The sequence below is a fragment of the Oxyura jamaicensis genome, chromosome 8 (assembly GCF_011077185.1).
Source record: "Oxyura jamaicensis isolate SHBP4307 breed ruddy duck chromosome 8, BPBGC_Ojam_1.0, whole genome shotgun sequence".
NCBI classification, from domain to species: Eukaryota; Metazoa; Chordata; class Aves; order Anseriformes; family Anatidae; genus Oxyura; species Oxyura jamaicensis.
This window is the reverse complement of record NC_048900.1, coordinates 14274709-14283221: the sequence shown is the minus strand read 5'-3', so window position 1 is coordinate 14283221 and position 8513 is coordinate 14274709. Positions and strand designations below refer to the sequence as shown.

The 8513-nt window shown below is 36.2% G+C and overlaps 1 long non-coding RNA gene across 1 annotated transcript in view; it reads left to right on the top strand.

The window, feature by feature from the left end:
• Window positions 1–8513, top strand: part of LOC118170942 — a 113351-nt gene that overhangs the window by 69473 nt on the left and 35365 nt on the right. The window lies entirely within an intron of this gene.

The following is an 8513-nucleotide window of genomic DNA, read 5'->3' as shown; positions in this document are numbered from 1 at the left end:
TTCTCTTTTCTTTTCTTCTCTTTTCTTCTCTTTTCTTCTCTTTTCTTTCCTTTTTTCTTTTCAGTACTACAAAAATGTGACACTTTTTTTTTTTTTTTATGTCTGAGCAAAATATGGACTTAATGATTATGGGATAAAGGAGTGGGAAGCTTGGACATGCTGTAACTCCAGATTCAGTGCCTCAAATCCAGGGAATTAGTCTGCATCTCTGCAGAAGCTTGTGTGACCCTATAGATATATATATATAAATATATAAAAAAGCCCTGCCCACCTCGATCCCCCCCCTCCCTGTTACAGCAATACATCTGCAGCTTCCATGTTGAAGACATATAATGTGTAAATAAATTTGAGGCTGATATTCAGTTCAAAGAAGCTGATGCAAAATGCCAATGCCTTCAACGAAACAGGATCTTAATCTTTGAATCCATATATTTCAACATATTTCTTTTTACTATGTCTGAACTGAACATTTTTAAAAAAAATTCAGAGAGGAAAAAAAATAGCTAGAGACAGAAGATTCCTCACAGGGCAGACTATCTTAAATGGAAATAGGTAAGCAGAGGTTTTTGCGCTCAATGTTGGTAACTGAATTTGTTTCATCAATTAAATCAAAAGGAGAAAAACTCCTTGTTAGCACAAGTATTGACACAGCTTAATTGCTGCAAGTGTTTTGTATTTGAAGAAAGGAGATGTCCTTCAGACAGAAGGGCAAATTAAACAAGAATGGGAACTGATTTTAAAAGGACAGAAGAAGATACTCCATCTTCAGTAGTTGAAATGGTGCATAAGATTTTTTGTTTTCCATGGTAATTATTCAACTGTAACCTTCTCAATGCTTTGTCACTTCTTAATTTATTCTATATTGTAAACACCTGCAAGCACAGATGGCTGATCTATTCTCTAAAGCTTTGGCTATTTTGCAGTGCTAAAACGAGGTAGGGCAACAGTGCAATATGGATTAGGTTTATTGTTGGGAACTAATGGTAATATTCACTGTTTCACATGTTTGTGGACTGGAAGACAGTTATGTATGAATCTGTCCCAATAAATTGGTTTAGGATACCTTCCCACCATCACCCTTTCATTAACTAATAGCTTCTCTTGACTGAATTAAAGTACCTTTGATAGTTATATGTAACAAATTATGCTGATGAGCTGGCTGTATATTTTCAGGAAAAAAAAAAAAAAAAAAAGTTCCTTGTTGTTTTGTGGTAGCAGTTTTGGTTCATGCTTTTCTTTCCATGCTTTTGCAACTTCAGACAAGGCACTGGAACTTAGGATGCATAAGTGCAGATTCTCATGATATCCCTGACCTCCATTATATCTTAGTTTAACGGATATGTCTCATTTTCTGATAAGTAAGATAAGGTTAAAAATCAATTTTCATTGTTGCTGTCAGCCCTCTTGAGGTTGGGGTGTGCATGCGAGTTAGAGTCTTGCAGAACGGGACTTGGATTTTGACTGCTGATATACATGACTGTAGGATAGAGAATAATATTGATTGTTGTTAGGTTTATCGGTATGCTGATCTCAATCAAATCACTCTGAATACATTGAGGATGGAGTCAAAGGGAATGAAAAGCTGCTTCTGACCTCAACCAGTCAGCTCTGCAGCTGCCTCTCTAGGGGTAACTGGATTTTGTGAAAATACTCATTCTCTCCCAGTAGGTACCTAACCATTGGGTAATATGCATTGCATATGCAATACGTACATTTCAGCATAAACAGAGTTGAAGTTTTATAATAAAATTTTAAATAAAATATTTTAATTGAAAACCAGCATCATGCAGAAAGGGACAAGATTTTTTTTTTTTTATTCATTTTTTGTGTAGCGTATTTATGTTATTTTTATTGTTAGGCAAAAATAGCAGACGATTGAAAAACCACTGCAATTAATGTCTTTAATACACAAAAACTACCTAAGAATAAGAAAAGATACTTTTTTTTTTTTCTTATTAGAAATATGTTATATTTATTATGTTAATTTGTGTATTTGAGACAGAAAATTGAAGAATCATTTTTTCCAGTTCATTAAGATTTGACTTTTGACTACTGCTCTGCAATTGATTAGTTAGTTTAATTATGCAGATACCAAATGTTCTGAAACCCAGACATGCTCATTCACGTGGCCACATGCTATCTATGATAAACTGTGCTTTTGTTAAATGATAATATGAGTTTTTCTAGTGAAATAACTGCTTTATTTGGCTTGAAGTATGAAATCCACCATTTTTTGTCAACCAAACATTTTGCAGGATGTTATAATTAATACCATGAAGCATACATGTTATATGTATGAATGAATAGCATTTTCTCAGCATAATCCATGGTCATTGTAAAACCATCCATGGGGATCAAGTATTGTGGTTGTTATTGAAATAAACCATTATAGCAAGGGTAATGATTGCAGTATTTATCCAGCTGTAGCCATCAGCTCTGATTTGAGAAGGAAAAATCTGCAATTAGAAAGCCACCTATTTTCAGAAAGTCAGTGCACTTATTTTCTGCCACTTCTGCACTTTAGAACTTTGTCATATTCATTAGAAAGTCCAAGAAATAGGCAGAACAAACACAATTTTATTTTGAAACAGTAATAAATGCTAATTCAGCTGCTATGTAAGTTAATATAAGCATTCCAACATGTGGACTTAAATGAAATAATCTAACTATGTGTCTAAACTTTAGCCAAAGGGAGATTTTTGTTCTCTTTCTCTCTCCCTCCCCCCTTGTTTTTGCAAGTCTTGTTCTCAGAGCATGCCTAATGTATTGAGATGACTCCATATTTTTAAAGATAAGGCCTTTTTGAGTAAAGCTCTCATGGCCTTCAGGCTCTGTGCACACAAAACCTGTTTCTTCCCTTTTGTTGCCTTTACTGGTGGTTCCACGTCCCTCCTGCTTTGTATCTGTGTAGTGGAAGATGCCTTGTATAAAGATCCCTACTGCCAAGTCATTTGATCTCTCAAAGCTCCCGCTTGGGTACACTAACCATGTGCACAATAGGACTGGAATAAACACCCAAAACACATCTCAGTCCTGTTTCCAGCCCACATGTTCTCCAGATAATGTATTTCTCAAATAAAGTATTGGTAATCTACCCTTAGTCTATTATTAAAATTGATCTTTTTCTGGTACACTGTAATCTTATCTGTTGCTGATTACAGTGCCTTGCATGTTTTGTTATATGGACCTTTCTAGTAGTCGTGCTTCTGGTTCCTCTTCTGTCTCTTCCCACTTCCAAATATGTATGATCTTGCTTTCAGTGCTGAGGTATAAGATTCAGTGCCTTTTAAACTTAAAAAAAGCTCCATACTGAGCACAGAGCCAGGTGTGGATTTAGTGGATACTAATGTGGATGCAACAACCCCTAAATCTGGTATTACTGGAAGGGTCGCTGCACTTGCTCCTAACTGTGTGGTGCAAAAGTGTCTCTGTGGCTATTTTCTTATTGAATGCAGCTGGAAGCAAGCCCGGCTCAGCAGAAGGAGGTGATAGTCTGTCATGACTCTTCTGGCCATCTGGCAAGGCAGCAGTAGCAGTCTGAATTGTTATGCAGCCTATCCCAGCTCATCCTGTTCAGTTCTTTGCAGGGCTCTTCTTCTGTTCTTGTCTGTATATGGAAGTCAGGTCTGGGTACTGGTGAAAGCAGGTTGCTAGTACTACTTTCACTACCCTGGTCTTTAAAAGATATTCTGGCTGTGCTGCAGAGTAGCCAAAGCTCTGGATTAGAGACTGATGACACCGATGATTGAATTGGATGATTGTATTATATTATTTTGATTACTTAAATCAATATTCCAAACACTATTGTTAATAATTACAAATACCAAATGAACTGATATCTGACCTGATGTCTGGAATTATAAGATGCAGCTCTACAAACACAGACCATGCTCCCTGACTCACACATGGGTTTCCCCATTACTAGGGAATGACCACCTTTCTATCCATCAGCAGTTCAGCATGTCAGCACCAGGGAAGTCATGTTCTCATGCTTTGCTTACTGGTATCCAGGAGATAGCTCATGCAGGTGGTAGTGGGGAACTGTCACTGTTCTGGGGTACCCCCTTACAGATCCAGACCAGGATGTGCACATGTAGCTTAGGCCACATAGAGAAAATAGTGTCCTTGTTTTCTCTTTTGATTGGTGGTTGTGTTCACTGATTGGTCTCTTTAGTATCTTTAAAATAATTTTCCACAAATTGATCTGCCACAGCTTGTCCTTGTATTGGAGATCTCTGGTCTGATCGCATGGATCACTAATCAGATATTGCCTCATTCATCTTTTCTTGATTTTATCTAGTCATCACTGGTCTCTAGCAGACCATGACTTTCTACCGTTATTTTTGATAAGTCACCTTCAAGATTAATAGTCAGTTTACATTCTTATTATATAAATACCTGCACATCCCCCAAATAATTTTATTTGTATACTCATCTTCTTAAACATATGATTTGCACAACTGTCTCCTCTACAGATTAAGTATGACAAGTATAGAAGTCCAGGTCAGAAGAATGAAATACCTCGAATCCTCTAAAACGTCTTCATTTTAAAGTGCTTAGACTGAATATATTTTATTAATCATACACACTTAGGTTATATGTCCTGATTCAAAATAAATAAATAAATATGGAGAAGCTTCATTTCAAACTCCTAACTCCTTGGGATGTTAATGAAGCTTAAGCATGCATGGACAGAGCCAACCACCCATCACAGATTTTTCAGGGTGCTGTGCCTTTCTCTTCCACAATATCAGCTTCTTTGTATAATAGAAACCTTCCTTACCACTCTAGTCTTCAAACTAACCCATCACTCAGCTGGTGAAATCTCCTGCCTCAGTGAATACATAATACAAAGGCTTTCCTCCTGCACCTTACTCCTTTGGGTAGTTACGCCAACCAGCAACGGGTGAAACCAGTATTGTTGGAGCAACATCTGGGGCTTCTGTGTAATAGAGTCATTGCTGAGATTTCATTTCCTGCACTACAATTAATAGTCTTTAACATATGCTTTATGGGGACATTTCTAACAACCTTTGCTAGAGAACAGGGATGTTTAAAAGATGTTCTGTCTGTGTTCAGCTAAGGTACAAGTTCAATTTTTGGAGTACAGATCAGATGGGAAGTGTATCACTTGTGCTTTATAGCACTGTTTACTAATGTTTCCTCTAAACAGGAAACTAAGAAAGGCATCAAAATCATGACCACATCTAATTCTTCCCTCCGTGAACTAAATAAACTCAGACTGGAGACAGGCATATGCACGTATATATTTAATAGTATAGGAACTGCATATCAAGGGTTATGGCATTTTCCCTGTTTCTGTCAGAGCTTGAATCAAGACTTGGTATGCTTTTAGGTTTTGTTCTAGAGACTCCTAAAAATATCCTCTAGATTAAAAGCAGAAAGCTTGTGTTGTATAGAAAGTCATGTTAGTTGAATGCAATTGTTATTTATGTTTTATTATTATTATTATTATTTTAATGAATTTATTTCATGTTAATAAGGAATTTGGCACCTTTATTTCTGTTATGCACATCAGATATAAAGGATTACCATTGAAGCCAAAATTTGTGAATCTCCCACAACATTGAAATTTTGGAGAAGAAATCTAGATTTTTTTGTTCCCAGTGAAACAAAGAAAACAATGTTTCAATTTAGGTCAGTCCGTAATATTTTGAAATATTTCTCCTCCAGTCATTTAACCAGCCAACAAACATATTTTAAATTGAAGTGATATTTAGAAAGTGATAATCACAGTTTACTGTTTTCTATTTCAGAATTAAGCAGACTTTACTTAAAAAAAAATAAAAAAGTATTTTAAGTATTTTTAAAATTAAATACTAACTTCTACCCTTCCTCTCCTTATTCCTGAATATATTTTGTTAAAGTTTCTACTTATTGCAAGAAAGTTTATAAAAATAAATAAATAAATGCTCATAGCTAAAAAGGCACACTTGCTTAAGAGACACTATTTCCCTTAAGATACTGGACAGAAATTTGGCTGGGAGATGTCATAATGAGAGTTTACTTACCACAATATACTGCTTATAGTATGCTTATGTATTTGATAAAGGCTTAATTAGCCATCCAGCTCCTTCAGTATGAGACAACTAGGGCTTTGATGTATTATACATGGGTTGTTTTCTTTTGCATAATGCCATATAGAATAACTGCTGTGGAATATGTATCTTGTTCTCCTTGCCAATGTTTCTCCTGCTCAAAACCAAGCTGAGGCCTTCCATCTGTCAATATTTATAACGTAAAAAACTATTTCAGTCAGCAAATGATATTGCTGCTAATAGCTTGGACTGCAGTCTAGTAAAACCCTTAAGCATATGGATAATATCTGTTGAAGTTAATTGAACTGCTGGCATCACTGAAATTACATATGCTTAGAGACCTGATACTAGGAGCATAGTCAGTTTCACTGACCTGGGGGATCCTCTTGGGATGAGATCTGGGGGACTATACCTGGCTTCTCCAGCTATTATTCAGTGCCTGATGTAGGAGTTAAAGATTCCTCTTTTGGGATGAGTGACCATGGTTTAGCCTGATAGAACACAGGACACTTCTTGTGACGAGTCATTAAATTATTAAAATTAATCATTACTGCGGAAATCCTAATTTAGTGTCATTCCTGTCACTCACAACTACCCATGTGTTTCTGGCAGAGCCTAACACTTGTGTTTTTCCCTCACAGGCACTTCAAGTCATATCTTCAAGTCATGGTCAGCCATGGGGAAGAGGGAAGCCCTTTGCATCATTGATACTATCATCTCTAGAAACTGTTACCTGTTTCTTTGTACAAATCAGGTGAAAAAAAAGAAAAATGGCCAAAAGATAGAGAAATGTGTTCAGAGTTGCCTGTGTAACTTGGTCTGTCTTAGGCAAACCAGAATGTGGTCTCAAACAGACAACCCAGCTGATGGTTGGTGTGGTATGGGATGTTTCTTTTCCAGCAGAGTGCTGAGGTCCAGCAATTTATTCTTTCAGGACAGATTTATTCTGGAGTTTTGGAAAGATTTATTTTATAAAGATAGGAAATATCGCACCTTCATTTATGGAAACTACCTCATACTTTCAGAGCCAAAAAAGACTCAATTTTTTAAGGCTGGAATGCTAGTTAGGCACAATCCATTGACAGTGAATGGGAATTTGTGTGCTTTGTGAAGATTTACCTTCGAAAATCTTCCCAGCATGGTTTGCAGACAAATTATGTATGCATCAGCACACTTGTATGAGCTATAGGTTTTAATCTGACGGGTGACTTACCAGACCAAGACCAGAACTATCATTCTGTAAGAGCTGATAGGTCTGTCTTTCTTTGGACTGCTGGTTTTAGTGTCTGTGAAAATACAAAAGAGTAGATTAATTTTTACTGATCACTAAGTATAGCTTCCCATATGTTCATAGAATGGTCTGCAAAAAAGGACTTGGATGTAGACTTGGGAATGCCAGATACAAGAAGAGTGAAGCTGACAAAATGACCATGGCTTTTCCACTTAAAAAATGATATTTGTGATACTAAATATTCCACAGATAGGTCTGGGGTGGGTCAAAAGTTGATGTCACATTCAGGGATAGAGATCATACTCATTCATCATGTAAGCTCCTACTTTGGGACATTATTCCATAGCAGAAGATTTATTCCAGTAGTTTTAACTTTTCTATCCTATCAGAATTTCTCTTTATCTTCACTGTATATCATCTTGGCATTTTCCTTGACTGAACTCTGCTCTTACTCCCACTTCTCTTTTTAGTGTGTCTGCAAATCTCTCTGTCATTTCTTTCCCTATGTCTCCCAAGTCATTACTATAGTACTTAATAAAATGTACAGGAAAGTCATTTTAAGGATCTTGAATTCTCAGAGGAGAGAATATTCAGAATTAAAGTGTTGTCTAGGTCTCAATAACTGTGGCATAAGCAGGAGCAATTCCATGTCAGCTAATGAAACCAGACCAGTGGAAAAAGAGTCTCTGCCTATAATCCATCACACTTGCATATGGATTATGTATTGCAGCAATCTCTACATACAGCAACAAATACATTCCACAGTGTAATATACCCAACCCTGGTGGCTCATATTAAAGAAATTTTTCAGTCATTTAATTGAGTTTTAAAATGTCATAGTAATTCAGGTTCTATTTCGCTTACACCTGTACAAATCTGTTTATGGTGTCTTGATGTAATTTTGTACATTATAAATTGGCTTGAGTGACCCAAAAAGGAGATTTGTTTCCCATTTCAACTCCCTGAAAGATCCTCAGGAGTTAATAAAGCAAGTTCTCTAAGTTATGTTTGCAGCAGGCAGAATCTCCATTGCATAGTACCTTGTGTAGTTACTAATTTACACTAGCATGACAGGAGTATAATGTGGCTGTCATTCATAAATTACATGAATAGGACTTTTTAAAGCTTTTTTTTTTTTTTTTTTTTTTTTTTTATTTTAGGCCCAGCATAAAAATAAAGAAACCAAAAGTGGCATAAAAATAAGATATTGTTTAAAAGGCAGA